Genomic DNA, 18,991 nt, shown 5'->3' with positions numbered 1-18,991 from the left:
AGACAAATTTATGGAGAGTACTAGCATGTACATATGGTGATAAAGTCAACTTATTTATCAAAGACCCAAGGTAGTGTGTGCAAATTCAAATGCTATTTGTAAATATTCCTGCTCTGTGGAGTAGGACCCGGGATGTGCCTTGATGCACAGAGATGGAAGTCAACACAAGCACCCGTTCTCAGCCTGTATCTCTGACTGCCTGTGTCATACTGTGATGTTTGAAACCAAATCCAGCAATATAGCGTCATATTAGAATTTTCTGAAGTCAGATTGTATCAATCTTCAGAGAAAGCAAGAAAGGCTGCTCAGAGTCCAAACATGGGGAAGCCAATACATCATCTACAAAAATCAGGCTTTTTCCATTCTCCCTCAGCTTTACCTCACACAACTCCTATTTGGTGTAGAAGTAGTCTATAAGGAAATGAACAAAAATTTTAAAGAAAAGACAGTCTATTTAGAATGGATAGATTTAACAAAACAACAACAACAACACACCTCAAGTTGTCTGTTTTTTTATGGATTAGTAGCTATCAGAAGTTATTACAAAAAGTTATTAAAACAAATGTATATATAAATAATGAAAATTGAGCCCAGATTTAAAAGTTCTTAACAGTAGGTCACTTGTAATTCTCTACAGGCTGCCTCAGTTAACCCATATAATTATTTGTCCATAAGCTAAAAAACAAAAACCCTCATGCCCATTGTGTCAATTCCGACTTAGTGTAGCCCCACAGGACAGAGCAGAATTGTCCTTTTGAGTTTCCAAGACTTTACGCTTTTAGAGGAAGCAGACAGCCAGGTCCTTCTTTCGACTCTCTGACTACTGCACCAGCAGGAGGGCACCTCTGAATGTTGCATGCCTACGCATCCTAGCATCAATAATTAATCCAGCTATTTCTTAGAACAGTCAAATCAGTGGCACACAATCAGTAATCATTTCACCTTAAATAGCTCCATTGAATGAGTGTTTCTCAGAGAACTTCTTTCAGCTTCCCATATTTTCTCTTAAGAAAGAATTCTAGAGATGAAAAACCCACTCACATTCTGCTGGTAGTGGCTTTGAGGATTGGACTGGAACCAATGGAAGCCCCTAGGATTTTAACCACATAATTTTGTACGGAGATGTTAAAATATTTGCACACACACATACACATATATACATATATGCATTCATATAGAGGAAGGGGGAGCAAAGGAGAGAGGGAGAAAGACTCAGGTTGGTTGGCTTCAATCGATTTAGGCAGTAAAAGGTCTTGGTAATCCAAACATATCGACGCTAAATTCTAGCCCTCCACTTCCTAATGTGGTATCTTGGACTAGCCTTTCTAGTGCCTCAATTTCCTAACCTCAGATTAGCATTCTAATCTTGAGATTAGCAATAATAGGCTGGTTGTGAAGATGAAATGACTAAATTTGGCGAACTACCTGAAATTACCACTCACAGTAAGTTCTAAAACGTTAAAATCGCTAGTTATGCTTTGTGTTTTCTTTTCAACTAGATCAACGTTGGGGTGACGGGCAGATGGCCTTTTATGAGCACAGTTGTGGTCGGGCACCTGCTCTCACACCAACTCTCACCGACCTTTACTGACGGCAGCAAAGGAAGGCCCGTGGGAGTTTTTGTTGTTATTGCAACTCCTGCAGACCCCTTTCCAGGCCATCCTTCTATGTGAAACGCAGCCTGGGGCTCTCACGGCTTGTCCCGGGCGCTAGGACGCACAGGAAGAAGAACGATGCTCGCTCCCCTCTTCTATCTGTCCGCACTCAGGAATGGCTAGCTTCGCGGGGTCTTGCCCCAGGAGGTTAAGAATGCAGGGCAGGTGGGCGGAGAACTTTGGAGAGCGGAGACGTCTTCTGCAATTCGGCGAGCCTCTGCTCTGGGAAACGCTTTACCGTCCAGACGCCCAGTGCTCGAGGCGAGCGGCCGCGCCACCCCGGTGGGCCTTGCGAGGTGCTGGGGTTCTAGAGCAGATAGGAGCTGATTGGCTGCGGCCATGGTCCCGAGCGCTGCCATTGGCTCATTTCTTGGGGGCCGAGTGCCTACTGGGGGCCGCTCGCGCGAGGTCTGTCTGAGCGCGGCCTGCGCGCACTCGGAGATCCGCCGCCGCCGGGCTGCGGGGACCAGCCTGGAGTCGGTGTGCGGCCGCTACCGGGTGTGAGACCCTCTGGCGCTCGCGGCCTCGCGCCACGTGGCGACAGCAGCTTCCCTGCGCGGCCGGGCTTGCTGTCCTGGTTCTGGGCTCCGGCCAGAGGCGTGGGAGTCGCTGGGCCTGGGACCAGCCCTGGAGCCCTGGAAGCGAGAGCGAGGGCAGCAACTCGGAGGGGCCGGCCGGAGACCGAGGGCAGAAGGCGGGCGAGGGCGGCCCAGGCGCCCACTAGTCCCCTGTGTGTCAGGGAGCTTGGGCACTCGCCCTGCGCACCCTGCCATCTGCTGCTGCCCCAAAGGGAAGAAAGCTGAGGCTCGGACTCTAGCTACCCGGAGGTCAGACGTGACCCTTGGGCCACAGGTGGGAGCTTGTGAAGGGGAGGACGCAACAGACGGCAGGGGGCCAAGTTTAGTTCCAGAAGGGGCCTGGCGGCTGAGCTGGGTGACCTTCCCACAAAAGATGAAAGGAGAGCTGCTGTCATCTGCGACTGTCTGTCCTTTAATTCAGAGGAGTTCCACTGGCAACTTGCTAATGCCCTCCTGAAGCACCCCCAGGGCCCTTTAAAAGGATGGGCTGAATACGCTCGCTCGCTTGCAGCTCCTCTTTGAGACACCGCTCTATGTCAGGGACAATATTTTTGGATTTTAGAATTTTAAATGTTTCATGCAAAGAACTAACCAACAACTAAAGCCCAAGTTCATTAAAGAATGAAAAACTCTTAACATAAAGGAAAGATCTTGGTCATTTACATTAAACATTTAAGAGAAATGCTTTCTCATAGAGTGAGGAAATTTGTGAAAGAGATATTAAATATTCAAATATCATGAGTACTGTACTATTATTTTTCCTAGTCAGATACTCGTTTACAGAACTCTACACTGCATGGAAAAGAGCCTGGATAGTATAAGGGATTATGCATTGGGCTGCTAACAGCAAGGTCAGCAGTTTGAAACCATCACTGGAGATGAGGAGGTTTTTATTCTTCTTCTCCAATATAGAGTTACAATCTTGGAACACCCCCCCCCACTGGGGACAATTCTCCCTTGTCCTTTGGGTTACTAGGAATTGGAATCTGCCCAAGGGCAGTGAGTTTGAGCTTTACAAACACCGTATGAAATGACTGAAAATACACATTTCTTATTTTTAGTGTTGACAGTACAGTACCGTTTCTAGAAGTTACTGTGGTATGGTTGCATGCCAAGTTGTATTTGAGTAGGAGACACTCAACTCCAATGGTTGTGTGGAAAGCCTTAGGTAGAATCTCTTATGTGACAGGAGATGAAGTGAAGAGAGGGGCAGTGGCAGATGGCTTTAGAACATAGTGAAGGTCAAAGATTGGTTTTAAAATTTCTGACAACTGGCAGAAGAGAAGATTTTATACTTGGCATTGAGCTGTTGGTTCCTTAAGGTATATGGAAACATGGCTAGGTCAAATTCAAGTTTACTTGAATGCATTGGACCATACCCGAACCCATCTGTGAGGAACAAAATGCTTTCAGGTATGGTAAAAGTCAATCCAATGAGAAATGAGCTCATGTAGGATGTCATCTTTTATAAACTTATTTGTGATTTTCAGAAAGAAGTTGAAAGAAATGCCTTTACAAGCAAGAAGACATCAAGCTAAGAAAATCCATCAGAAGGATTGTGGAGTAAGCTTTCTGAATTACTTAAAGCTGAAATGCTAAAATGTGGATTTAGGGTATTGGCTTTGCCATTTGTAGGTATTTGTGCATATCCTGTACCTTATATTTGTTTCAAAGAAGAAAATTTAGTGCATTATTACCTTTAATAGGCAATTTCAGACTTCATGATAGTCATATTGACCATATTTCCATTCTCTTAACAGTGTTACAAAATAAGAGCTTTCTTTTGTGGTTTCCATGACGGCACTTATATTATTAATCTTCTCCATCTAATTTAATTATCAAGCAGTCTATTTTCTAGATAAAGCAAATGAGATCTATGTGTCCAAGGCAGCAGGAAATAGCCCCAGAATTTATTCCTGGCCTGTCTACTGCACTGCCTCACTCCCAGCATCCTCTTTTAATCACTGTTATTTGATGTAGGAAGTGGCAAGAAATTCATCTGGAATCCTTTATAATTGGGTTCACTGAATGAATTGCTTACACGATGATGGTAAAGTGAGTTGAGAGATCTTCAGGTTTAATGATCTAGAAACCGTGAAGCTAGAGAGCGTTTTTGACTTGAACTCATTTAAATTTTGATACATCCTCAAAAACCGAGTTCCTCCTGTCTAGCCTGGCTTAGTTTGGCTAAGCATGACAATGTGTGTGTAGGAGAGGTCCCAGAGGTCTCACCTGTGGTCCGGAGGGCCCTATGGAGAAAGGAACTCTGAGCCTGTTGAGAATTTCAGGACTCTTATTCACTGTATTTTCCTTCCCTGGTGGTGTAGTAGATTACAAGGTGGACTGCTAACCACAAGGTCAGTAGTTTGAACCCACCAGTGCTGCATGGGTGAAATCGGAGACTTTTTGATGGGAGAAGGATAAGGCATTCTGTTTTTGTAAAGAGTTACAGTCTTGAAAGCTCACAGGGGCAGTTCTACTGCGTCCTATAGAGTTGCTATGAGTTAGAATTGATTCGATGGCTGTGAGTTTGCTTTGTCTTAATCATGGTTTATACACGAGAACCTTGTCAGATAGAATTCAGAAGAATTAAATGGATTATGTCTGTGGGAGGAGACAGGGGGAAAACAATATCATCAGCCAAAACAAGGCAGGGGCTGATTATGGAACAGACCATGAATGGGTAATATGTAAGTTGGGGTTGAAGTTCAAGAAAATTAAAACATGTCCAGAGAGCCAGAATGTGATCTTGAGTGCCTCCCAGCTGCATTTTGATTACATCTCAAGAACAGATTTGAGTCATTGAATACTGATAGATAGCAGATGATGCAATAAGTGGTGGGATGATAGCAAAAACATTATCTCTGCAAAAAGTGAAAAAGACAAAAGTGGATGTCAGAAGAGATTCTGAAATTTGCTTTTAAATGGAGAGTAGCTAAGTTAAATGGAAGAAATAAGGAAGTAAAAGAGCCGAACAGAATATTTCCAAGTGTAACTCAAGAAGTGTGCAAAGACCAGGATTACAAGGAGAGGAACACGCTCAGCATCTCTCAAGGGGAAAGAATGAAGAAAAAAGTTCATATCATGATCTTGAAAGATCCCTGGTTGTGGTTTTTGGTTCAGCTACTAACTCTAAGGTCAGCAGTTCAACCCACCAGCTGCTCCGGGGGAGGAAGAGGAGGCTTTCTGCCACATAAGGATTTCCAGCCTTGGAAACCCATGGGGACGGTTGTACTGTCCCCTATAGGGCTGTTCTGAGTTGGAATCAACTTGATGGCAGTGAGTTGTTCTCATTATTAAATGATGCAGGAAACATCAAAATACACACAGTCACTGTACCAAAACCAATTGGTCAACTTCAACTATCAAACGAAGTAGTATGTAATTAAGAACTTATCGTACCGAAGGAAGACGTTCAAATTGCGCTGGGGCATTATTGAAAAACAAGGCTGCAGGAATTGATGTAACACCAATAGAAATATTTCAACAAGCTGATGCAGCCTTGGAAACACTAGTCTATTTCTAAGAAATTTGGACGACAGCTAGCTATATAGCCAACTGGCCAGAAGAGATCCGTGTATGTGCCCATTTCTAAGAAAAGTGACTTAACCAAACGTGGAAATTATTAAACAATATCATTAATATCACATGCAAATAAAATTGTTCTAAGACTAATTAAAAATAGGCCACAACAATACAGCATCAGGGAGGGGCCAGAAATCCAAGCAGGATTCAGAAGAGGACTTGGCTTTAGATGGATCTTGGTTGAAAACAGACCAGTAAGATGGTTACAAACACACTAAACTAAACTGAACAACCCAACCCACTACCGCGGAGCCTATATTGACTCATAGTGAACCTATACAGGGTTTTGATGGTGTAAATATTTGAGAGAGCATACAGCCCCATTGTTTAGCCTCAGAGTGGCTTGATGGCTTCAAAGTGCTGACCTTGCAGATTTATTGACTAGGTCTGCATAACATTTCAAGGAACAGAAATTCCAGAGTACTTAATATGCTCATGTGGAACCTGTACATAGACCAAGAGGTGGTTGTTTGAATAGAACAGGGGAATATTCATGGTTTAAAATCAGGAAAGCTGTGCATCTGGTTTTTTTTTAAACGCTATTTATTTAATCTGTATTCTGAGCAAATAATCTCGCTTATATGAAGAATTAAGTATAAGGATTGGAGGAAGACTTCTTAACCTGTAATATTCAGATTACACAACCTTGCTTACTGAAAATGAGGAGGATTTGAATCACTTGCTGATGAAGATCAAGGATTGCAGCCTTCTCTATGTGTTATATAGTTCAAGGCAAAGAAAACAAAAATCCTTACATTTGGACCAATTGGTAACATCATGATAAACGGAGAAAAGATTGCTGATGTAACGTTGCTTACTGAAGGTGAAGAGGACTTGAGGCATTGGTTAATGAAAATCAAAGACTGTAGCCTTCCATGTGCACTACAGCTCAATGTAAAGGAAACAAAAATTCTGACAGCAGGTCCAATAGGTGATACAAGAAAATGAGAAAAGATGAAAGGTGTCAAAGATATCATTTTATTTGGATCCACAATCAGTCCTCATCATTGATGCAGCAGTCAAGAGATAAAATGCGAATTGCATTGGAATTTTCTGCAAAAGACCCCTTATATATGTTAAAGAGCAGGGATGTCCTTTGTAGACTAAGGCACACTTGACCCAATCCCCAGTGTTTAAAAAATTTATTTATTTATTTATTACCCTCCCCAGTATTTTCAATTACTTCGTATGCACGTAAGAGTTAGACAACGGTGAACGAAGACTGCAGAAGGATTGATGAATTAGAATTAGAATTGATGAAACTGGTAAAGAACATTTTACTTTTAAATGTATTCTTTAATTTTTGGTTGTGAATTTACAGAACAGATAATCAGTTTTACTTGCAACAGCTTAAACACATTTTAATTCAACTCATCTAGTGTAATACTCAATATTCCATCATTTATCCCATCATTCTCTCTTTGTGTTCCCTGTTTCCACTCTGCCTTCTTTCCTAACGCTCTGTCCTTTGTTCTTTGGATAAAGACTGCCCCTTTGATCATAAATAATAGATATTCTAACTTGGGGGTGAGTTCTGTTCCAGTCCTAATGAGGGACTCAGTGCCATAGTCTTGAGGGCTGCACTTGTCTCTGACTATTAAGTCTGGTGTCTTTAGTGATTTGGGGTTTTGTGTCATATTTTTCTCTCATTCTATCCAGGATTTTCTAAGGTGACCCTTTCCAGAGCTGGCCACCTAGTCTCTAGGTTTAGTTCTCCCAGTCTCAGGATTGTGGAGGCTGATAGTTTTTTGGTCCATTTGTCCATTAGACTAAATGCTTTTTGATTTTCATCATTATTTTTTTCCTCCAACACAAATTATTGCACCTCAGATGGCTGCTCCTGAGCTTTCAAGACCCCAATCTTTTTTTCCCCCGACAAACCCTTGTGTCGAGAGCTGACTTTCAAAGACCCCAATCTTGACAAAGAATATTAGAAGTACCCTGGACTACCGGAAGAACAAACAGATCTGTCTTGGAGTAAGCACATCCAGAGTGCTCATTGGAAGTGAGGATGGTCAAACTTTGTCTCATGTCCTTTGGAGGTCAGCAGGAGGCTCCTGTTATCAGAAGGTACCAGTTCTTGGTAAAGGACGTCATCTGGGGAAAGCAGAGGGTCAATGAAAAAGAGAAAACTCCTGATGAGATGGAGTCGTACAGTGGATGCAACAATGTGCTCAAACATAATTAAGATTGTGCCGGTGATGGAGGACCAGGCAATGTTTAGTTCTATTGTACAGTTTATTGCTATGAGCCAGAAATGACTCGACACCTGCCAAGAAAAATGTTCACCTAACATGGACAAAGGAGATTTGTACATGCGCATGCGGTCAAACTTTTAACTTGCTTTCTTTTTAGCACTATTTTAAAATATTGATTTGTCTGGTATATAGCTTTTAAAAACACCTCGTGTAGAAGCGTCTTTGGGATTCTTTTTCAGGTCTGCCGTAGTTGACTGGAGCGTGGGCCTCCGGTGAGTAGCAGGTACTGAGCACAGCTCCACCAGCTGTAGACTAGTGCCGAGCACTCCAGTAGGGAAACAAACGGATGCAAATGAGATGCACTTGGCTATGGAACAAAGATGAAAATGACATTCACTTGTAAATGAGTTTTCGGTGTTTGATGTAAACAGAATGACATGTATTTTGCAGGAAGACCTCTTTGACCTTAGGATGGTTATTGAATTCATTACGTGGAGCTGCACATGTTTCTGACATTTTATCATTACTAGTTTGTCTCATGAGCTAACCATCCCTAGATTTTAAATTTATTTAGAAGCATTTCTATAAGTTTCTGCCTCAGGAGGTGGCGTGAGAACAAAGGTGAGATGCTTCTTGTTGCAAGGTTCCAGGCCCTGGAATAAAACTTGAATCTGACACCTTGCTCTAGAATAAGAGAATGACTGATCGGTGGTCCCCAACCTACATATTGTTCAGGTATTAGACTTAGAAGATGGATATATGACTTTTTTGCTAAGTATTATTCATATTTTAAGCCTCACTTAAAATGTCCCCTCTGCTCTGTAGCCTTCTGTGATTGTTCAAGCCCCCAAATGATGTTTCTTTCTCTGTGTGTTCGCAGCAAGTGGTCTGTGATCTTCATTAGTCTTGTATTTTATCAAATGCATATATGGGCAGGGTCATCTCACTTAATTAAAAAAGTCTCTAATTTTCTATTTTTGATGAAGCAGTTATTCAACAAATGTTTGAGAGTTTGCTGATGAAATATTCTTTGAGTTTCTCATTGTTCTGAGCCCTATGATAAAGAGAGTTTCTTCCATGTCAGGCCCTATACTGGCACAGGATGTTGGCGATTGCCTCAGCTGCTGAAGATCTAGTGGGGAAGGTAGACACAGGGGCAGAAATCGGTAACGAGGCAGTAAATAAGTGGTGGAAGTAAGCACAGAGGTGGGGGAATCAGAGGAGGGAGTGAGAATGAGGAAGGAGGAATATAGGGAAAGGTTTCCCAGGGGAGACTTGATTGAGTCTTAAAAGATGAATAGAAATGACTTATGTCAAGGATAAAGGGAAATGGAAGGGCATTTCTTTCTTTTTAAAAAAATTATTTTATTTAATCATTTTATTGGGGGCTCTTACAACAATCCATACATCTGTCCATTGTGTCAAGCACTTTGTACATATGTTGCCATTTTCTTTTCTTTTTTATGTATTTCAATAAAGTTTTATTTTATTATTTTAAATCATTTTATTGGGGGCTTGTACAACTCTTATCACAATCCATACATCCATCCATTGTGTCAAGCATATTTATTTGTACATTTGTTGCCATCATCCTTTTCAAAACATTTTCTTTCTGCTTGAGCCCTTGGTATCAGCTCCTCATTTTTACCCTCCCTCTCCCACCCTCCCTCCCCCATGAACCCTTGATAATTAATAAATTATTACTATTTTCATGGAGGGGCATTTTTAATGGAAGAATGGAATGACCAAGGTGACTGAGTGGAGAAACAGCATGGGTGTGTGTGAAGAATTCTAGGCAGGGGTGTGCTGCTGAAGGGCAGAGTGGCTGGCAGGCAGTGCTGATTGGTGAGCGTCCATCTGTCTGGGAAGAAGCGTGGTGTAGGGGCTCAGAGGATACGTGCGCTTTGGTGTCAGGAGCAAGCGCCGAGTTTGCATTATGACTCCTCAGCTTCCTAGCTTTGAGAACCTGGTCAAGTCACTTAACTTCTGTATGCCTCAGTTTCCTCCTCTGTCAACTGGGAAAACCAGAGCCTTGCATTTAAAAGTTTTAAAATGAAGGTTAATGAATAGTGCTTGCCTAGTGCTTGGCACAGAGTAAGCATTCAGAGTGTGCAGGCCGATTGTTTTGAGATCCCAGAGAGGTGCACCCGGCCCGTGAAGGGAGGGCCTCTGGAAGGTGGCCCTACTTTGGCGGCAAGGAGGCCTTCAGAATTTCATGTGATGGAGGCCGGTGAGAGTGGGGATGGAGAGGAGAGGAGAGAGCTAAGGCGCATGAAGTCATAACATCAATAGAATTTTGTGACTGGAGTCAGGCATTCTAATTATAGGACAGCTTCAAAGTATTTCTATGGCTTGGCACTGTGTGGATGGGCTAGTCGTAAAAGTACGTTAGGCCAAGCTATTCTTAGAGGTGTTCTATTTGTTGAGAAATACAGCAAAAAAACAAGACTGATACATTTTAATATGTAAAGAGCTAAAGCTTATGTTATCCTCTATTGCAAAAAACAAAACAAAATTACCCTAAAAGATAGCAATTACAGTCTGGGGAATATATTCATTTTGCCAAGAGATAGTAATAGTAATATCGAAACAGCTCATTAAAATTTATGAGAAAGCCTCATGATTCCAGTAGAAAAAGGACAAATGATAAGAATTAGCCAGGTCACTGTTAAACAAACATGTTATTTCCCTTAGGATCAAAGATATGTAATTAAATTTTTTTTAAATACAAAAATTAGATGCACATTTAAGAATCAAAGTACTAGTAATATTTTTTCCGGAGTTAAAACTGGCACACACTGCTTATGTCATTTTAAATTGCCACAGGCCTTTATACAGCAGAGTGGATTATTTTGGGGGAGAATACATGCTTCTATTTCTGTTTATATTTAGTATTCCTTTCTGAGCATTTATTCTAGAGAAACAATTTAACAGAACCATAATGCTGCATATACACACAGTTTGTCACTGTAGCACAAAAAAAGAAAAGAGAGAAAACCTTGTCACTTGATCCACCCGCTGATGCTTGTTGGGTCTGATTTGGTTTTCAATAATTTCTGTGTTTTTTTATATTGGGGTTTATCTTGGATGTATTTTGTCATTAGACGTGACTCTCTTGATTTTTTGTTACATGTTTTTCTGTTTCTCAGTATGTGAAACCTGGGATTGATGAGCCCCTAGACAGCAAGCAGAATAAGGGTTCCTTGGGGGACCCTGGGGATGTGGATGTGTGAAGGGAGCTACTGTCCAGGAACTCAGTAAGGAAGAGGATGCTCGGAATCTGATTGTGGTAGCAGTGGTACAATACTGCTTGATGTGAAACGGTTTCTGTATTAGTTCCCAACAAAATGGGTTTGGGAAAAAACAATGAGTAGATTATTTAAAATCAATACAATGGCAATCCAGAAGTTAAAAAAACACAAACAAACAACCCAAAAAAGCAAACAACCTATATTTTCAAAGGCGTCAAGTACTCACTCACTGCCATCCACTCACTTCTTACTCAGAGGGACCCTTGAGGGCAAAGCAGAAGTGGTGCTGTGAGCTCTCTCTGGGAGTTAAAGGATGGAGATTTCGGGAGGCATAATGACCCAAGTATAGGTGTTATGACATGCTATGGAGCAACATTACAAGGAATGTTTGAGATAAAACAGTAGGAACTATTATGAAACTATTAAGTGGGAAAATCTGAATAAAAGTGTCCATTAGGACTGCAATTACTTAAGAATGTATAATATGTGAAAATATGCCAGCCTTATGCGTGTTGTCCTGTGGCTACATTGCCTTTTTGCTTTTACTTTGGGTGACAGTCTAATCACCTGTCGTTAGTATTTTTGGGTCATGTTGCCTTGTCTACATCTATTGAAGTATTTCAAAGTAAAGGATAGTTATTGCCCATTGTGCTTTAGGACACTTTCCTCGATAGCCATTTTACTATGTTGTCGCCGTGCATCGATGGGCTCTGCCGTAAGAACCGCTGTGAGGAAGGCGCAGGACTGGCCGCGCTTCGCTCTGTTGTGCCGAGGGGCACTCTGTGCCGGAACTGACGCCTAGCAAGAACAACATGATATCACAGCAGACACAATCTCTAAGATGATCTGGTATCCAATTGACACTTAATCTCTCCCATTTGTATGCTCTTTTCAGTAATGAAAAAACTCAATGAAACTGCTGGTCTAGGACCGTTTGCCGCTGTGCAGACAGTGACTGGGTTCCCGGAGTCATAGTGGGGTGTGCTGGGCTGGGTCAGCTCAGAGCAGTCGGCCCTCTGGGTCTCTCAGTGGGGCATCCTGGAAGAAGGACCGCTGGCTCCCAGGTGGTTGGCTCCAGCTGCAAGCCGAGGTGCCCTTTTATCCTGCCCTCTGCTCTTGGGAGCCAGGGGCACAGGCTCTTTGACCTTTGGAGCCAGCTGTCAGTGAGGCGAGCGAAGCCGGGAGGTCTGTGCTCAGGCTGAGATCCTTGGAAAATCATCTCTGTCAGTTGTGGAATGTCCCAGGAGTTCCCACAACTCGCCCTGTCTTACTTGGTGCTGCCAGCTCCCAAACAACTGGCTGAGGAGGCGATGCACGTTCTCTATGGCTTGTGCAAAGAGATGTAGCCAGGATGTAGCGGCGCACACACACACACACACACACACATTAATATAGGACGTACTACCTAATATTGTTATCAAGACTATCCTGTAACTTATGTAAAAAGTAGAAACTTTACAAACCGAATCAAACATAAGCAAGAAATTTGCCTCACAATACTTCCACTGTTTTACCATTCTTACTTCATTTGTTCTTGCTGAAGTATTGTGAGGCAAATTATAAACCTTGTATTATTTCATTTGTTAATACTTTATACTTGACCAATCAAACAGTTATTTCCTAATATTATCTAATATACAGTCCATGCTAAACCATGGCTAGTTGCCTTAATAAAGTTGAATTTGTTTGAAGCAAGATGCAAACAAGATGAACTCATTGCACTTATTTATGTATCAATACATTAAAAATGATATTCATAATGGCTTTCCTGCCTCCCCTGTCTCCTTCTCAGTTGCTGAAGACGTCAGGCCATTTGCTCTGTAGGCTTTCCCACGCTGGCACTTGCCCGAGTGCTTTCCCATGGTTTTGTTGAACACATCCCTTTATGTTTCATATTTTATGAAAGTTGGTAGTTAGAGCTGGAGGATTTATTAGATTTTCTCTTCTTTTTTTTGTAGTGAGGGCATACAAAAATAGTTTATAAGTGGTATTAGATTCTTCCTATTTCATCACCTCAAGAAGTAGGTAATACGTGTGTGTGTCCTACTTTTAGTAATACTAAGATGAATTACTAGAGTCAGGTATATTCTTTCACTAGGGGGCAAAATAGTGGTTTCCTAATCCTATCATCCCTTTTATATTTATTATTTCTTCTTGTTATCTTTTGGCCTCTGGTCTCTGTTACCAGTCCATTCCCACTGCTCGTACGAGCACTGACTGAGTTATGACTGAGCTCTTGCCAGGCTGGGACTTGGCTGTTCTCTCTCTGATGTTGCTTTGAGAAGAGGCTCACGAGCAAGCTTTCAGGGGCACACTTCCTGTTCCTCAGCTGAAAATCCTGAGGCAATGGGACTCCGAAGCAGTGTCAGCTTCTTGCTCTGGCATAGACTTGATGTGTCTGTGATGTGTTTTGAGAGGTTCGGACAGGTTAGCCTGATGAAAACATTTGATTTTGTTCTCCAGCTGTTGTGCCTGATACGTCAACACAGGATCCTCCCAGAAGACCTTCTGCAGACTTGTAAATTACAAACAGATGAAGGTCTAGTGTTTGCTAGGAGTGAGAATAAATGGAGCACAGGCCCGTAGTATCTTACTGAACGTTTTAGAGGAGCTTATTTGACTGCTAGTTGATTGCCACCTGTCGTCTCTGCATCGAGACCTTGAGGGAATGGTCTCTTGAGGAAGGAAGGGATTAGGTATGGTCTAGATGGTGTGCACACTTGTGGGATAGCTTTGGGTTTTGAGCAGGGCTCTCCAAGAATGACGAGGACTGTTGGGGGAACAGACAGAGGAAGCCGAATGTTGAAAGGCGTGGGAAAGTATGGAAAACCGATTTTTGGCCTTATACTTTGCTGAGGACGAGTGTGCTTAAAGCCCCAGAGTGCATTAGACATCTACTTTCAGCTCTTCTCTTTCTCATTGTGTTGGGTAGGAAGCATAGCGTGGTGTGTTTCCAAGTCCTAGGAGCATTTTCACCGCAGGCAAGCAGTAAGAAAGGACAGAAAGTCCCAGGAGGAGTTTATGTAGGAGGGAGGTCCCCCAAGGAGTCTCAAGGGAAGGGAAGAATCACTATTAAGGTGACCGATTGATCCTCTTGCCATGGGAGGAAGTTCAGTTTGCTGTTTTTAAGAAATGAGTCATTTTCCTTTCCACCTATTCAACAACCAGTTTTAATAAGGAAGTCTCAGTATTTTTATCTTCATGATAATTTCAGAAACAGTAGCCCATTTCGTCCTAATAATGTTATTGAAAAATACCAGTAATTATATAATGGCTGCAGAAATCACATTTTTAAGTAAATGAAGAGGGGAATTATTTTTTTCTTATTGTATGTCCCCAATTGATATGTAATTACTAGTTATAAAAGAACCTTCCTGGTTTGCTTAATGACCACCTTTGTCCGTGCATGAAAAGTCGAGGTTTATTATTCAAGGTTTTGAAATGCTCAGCTTATTTCTGGCTGGTTGGGGAGATAGAGGCAGCTGTTTGATGACACACCTCACAGGCCTTCCTCAGACCAAGGAGTGCATTGCTCTGGAAACCAGCTGGCCGTGGTCTGCGCCTGTCAGACCCAGTGCAAGCAAACAGAATTCAAGCAAACCAGTGAGAATCTGCCAGTAGGGTGAAGTGGCTCTTGATCAGAAAACATGGCCACTTTAAGACAACAATTTCTAATTACCTGCAACTCCTCTGAGTGGTAGGTAATAATTCACAATATATAAACATGTATGTTTTGTTCATTAACTTTGACTTTATTGGCTATTTCTTCCTTTATGAACCATCCTTTCAAAACAAGGCAGGCAATTGAAGAGAAGAAAATAGAATAGGTTTTCTCTTCCTATTGATCAGAAAAGGTGGGATCAGGTGGTTATAGGTCTGCTGTCTATATATTGCAAGAGCAATAAGAACTAGAATAACAAATTTCTTTTAATTAAAAAGAAAGACAGCTGCATTTTCTCTTCTCGTAGATTATCTGCAGCTAGATAGATAACATATTTTTCTATTTTGTATTTAGTAAACTCAGATGTCATGTACCACAAGATCTTTATGTATTTGATTATTTGTAATAGCTCCTCATTGTCCATATGAGATTATTTGGACATGTGGAATGCCAGACAGATGATGAAATCTTTGTATAGGTATACACAATATTATTTATAACAATAAAAAGATGTATACAGATTGTAGAGTCTGACATTCATTCAGTTATGTGTTTTGCGGTTTGTGCATTCATTCACTCATTCACAAAACGTTGCATGAATGCTTGATGACTGCCAGGCACAGTCATTAGAGACACTAAGCCATGGATGGCACTCCATGCCACGAAGGAGTGCGCAGTTTGGGAGAGGAACTAGGCAGGTAAACAAGGGTTTTAGGACAAGAGTGATTGAAAGTCTCATGTGAGTGCAAGAGAAGGAACGGCATGTTCCAGAAAGCAGCAATGTTGATTTATTATCAGAAGAAGAGAGGAAGGCTTTCATCTGTGCGGAGTTTGTGAGAGGGGAGGATCAATGAAGCGTGTGCTTTCCTAGAGATGTAGTGCACTTGTGGGGACAGTGAGTGCTTGGGAGCCAGGTAGGCATGTGCGTAGCAAGTGCCAGATAGGCTGAGAGGAGTAGGTGGCCCAGAGAATGGAGCCTTAGTTCCCCTTGGTCACTGTGATATTGGGTACATCACAATGCTAGTCACCTACCACATCACTGGAGCTGAGATGGGACTGAGTTTATAAGGGGGTGCCCCACAAACTGGAATCATTTCCACAAAGTCAGGCATTTAATTTTTTAAACAAAACAAAACAACAACCGTATCACCTTCAAAGTACTCTCCAGTACGCTTAATTCATTTGTCAAATCAGCGATTCCATTCTTGGAAACATTTTTCAAACTCATCTGTTTGGATCGCTGACAGCACCTCCCTCATTTTTTTCTTCACCTCTTCTGCACCTTCAAATCACTGTCCTTTCATGCCCCCTCTTCATTTGTGGAAACAACAAAAAGGAGTCGCCTGGAGCAAGGTCAGGTGAGTAAGGTACATGGGACAAGTGTATCTTTTGCCCCAAACTGGTGAACTGAGATGTCTGTTTGAGCAGGTGCAGTGTCGTGGAGGCAAAACCAGTCCCCTGTCTGCCACAAATCAAGCCTTTTTTTGTCACACACTGTTATGCTATCTTTTCCAGACCTCTAAATAGAAAGCTGATAATGTCTGACCTGGTGGAACGAACTCCAGATGCACTATGAGTTGACAGTTGGGAAGTTGACGGACATCCAGAATGAGGTTTGTCATCAATGGGTATTTCACCCTGTTTGAAGTGAGAACCACTTGAGTTTTTCCCATTGTGCTGTCCTTTTAAGCCGCGTTTAACATCACAACAATTTCTTCGGCATTTTTCTTGATCAGGAAACTAAATTTCACAGCCACACGCTGTTCTCTTAAATCGGTTGTGGTATTGCATAATCTGGTGTCAATTTGAGGATTCAGAGTGAAGGGGTGGAGTCTAGTTTGTCAATCAGGTATAACCAAATGGAGGCCTCTGGGATGGGTCTGGCCTTCTCCTGAGGATTCTGGGAACTCCTGCATTCCGCCTAGGAGGCGGGAGACACACTCTTTGCTCAGTCCCTGAGAGACATTCTTGTGGAGAAGACACATGGAGAGAGGCTGATGGAGCCAGACCCTTGGAGTTGGGAAAGCCACAGGGAGACCCCTGCCAGCACTGAGATGCTTACCACACCACTGGATCCACAAGACTTCCACCCACTGGTCTGTGATCTTCTTGCATTCAGCATCATTGCATGTGTTTCTTGAGGACTAGCTGAAGAAAGGTCTAGCTCAAGTGTCATTTCCTGGATTTTCCTTAGAGCAGTAACTATTCCTAATGCATCTTATACATACCCTGGTGGCACAGTGGGCTAAGTGTTTGGCTGTTCACTGCAAGGTTGGAGGTTCAAACCACCAGCTCTTCCATGAGAGAAAGAGGACATTGTCTGCCCTTATAAAGAGTGACAGTCTCAGAAACCCAAAGGAGGAGTTCAACTTTGTCCTAGAGCGTCACCATTAGTCAGAATCGACTACATGGGAGTGAGTTTTGGGGTTATATTTATAAGTAGTCCTGGGGTACACCTGCTAACCAAAGGGTAGGTGGTTCAAACCCATCAGCCACTCTGTGGGAGAAAGATGTGTCAGTCTGCTTCTGTCAAGATGTACAGGCTTGGAAATCTTATGGAGAAATTCTGTTTTGGGGTTGCTATGAGTGGGAATCGACTTGAGGGCAGTTGGATTTTGTTTTGTTTGGTATATTTATAGCACATGCTGAGTAATTGTTCACCAATCGGTCAACTTTGTTAGAATGTGAGTTCTGGTAGAATTAAGACCACATACTGGTTTCTAAAACCACAGTGTCACTCATACCACTTAATAGTTCAATCTTATTGATAGTTCAATCTTAATAGTGCAATCATTATCACAATCAAAATTAGAACATTTTATTATTTCTTGTGCTTATTGTTGGTTAGCTCTGCATTTTCATCAGCCACCCCTGGCATGACCCTAGGAAACTATTAACCCATTTATGCTACAGACATTTATCTATCCTGGATTTCATATATAGAAGTATGTACAAAATAAAAACAAGAAACGAAAAAAAAAAAACCCAAAGCAAACAACAAAACCAACCCAACCACAATGATAAAACAGAGAAAAAGTTCAATGGAAAAGAAAGCAGAAAAGATTAAAAATGGAAACAAATTAAAAATGGTCAAAAGGGAGGTCCAATGATAAGGTGTTTATTTGAATCACACTACATTCATTCTGTCTGGTAGCAGGGCTATTCCCAGTCCTGATTTACGGCCAGAGGAAGCTTGATCCATGTGGGGACCTGACGGATGGATTTCAGGCTTTCACCGTCATCAGTAGCCTTCTGAAAATCAAGTGTTCAGAATTTAAGCTCAAATACTGTTCCCGCCTTTGGATTTGGACCTTATTATTTACAATCCTGGCATCAGCCAGGCTGGTGTGCTTCTTCTTCGTGGACTTAGTTGATGACTCACTCAGATAGAGACTAGTTTTAAGACAAGACTTTAAGACTCCAGATACTGTTCTTTCTTACAGCTGGGTACCATCTGATTTCTTCACCACAGTTTGTTATAGCGCTCAGATCTTCATGAGGACAAATATCAAGTAGGGCCATCTCATAAGAAGAACCAATTGTTTTTTAAATTAGGGTTACAATTAAGCGTGAGCTTAACATCCATTCATTTATCCATGGCTTATATATTTCTCTGGTTCATTTTAGAGTCATCATTAGCATTTTATTGGAAAACATTCTAAATCATCCCCAGGGGGCAGATAGTAATTCTAGTGACAGTGTAATTAGTTTAGCCAATGGCACAGAATTTAAACTACTGTTCAGAAGAATCTGTATAGGACAGATTTTAGGACAAAGTACTTGATGGTAGACTTGTACGGATTAAAAACTTAAATGAAGGAACACTATTTAAACAAAGAACCATGCCTGGTAATTTAACACATGTCATAAAAATGCAAAGAAAGCATGAAAATAGCAAATATATGGTATTCATGAGTGGCCATTCACTGGGCACCCTCAAAGCAACAGATCTGAACCACAGTTCAATGACCTACAAATCCATAACCTTGGGATGGCAGTCATTCGCCACTTATTACACTTGAGCATTTCAAACTTACATCCAAGGGAGTATTTCAGTTCCTCA

This window comes from Tenrec ecaudatus, chromosome 7 (assembly GCF_050624435.1).
Source record: "Tenrec ecaudatus isolate mTenEca1 chromosome 7, mTenEca1.hap1, whole genome shotgun sequence".
Classification (NCBI taxonomy): domain Eukaryota; kingdom Metazoa; phylum Chordata; class Mammalia; order Afrosoricida; family Tenrecidae; genus Tenrec; species Tenrec ecaudatus.
This window is presented reverse-complemented; position numbering follows the sequence as displayed.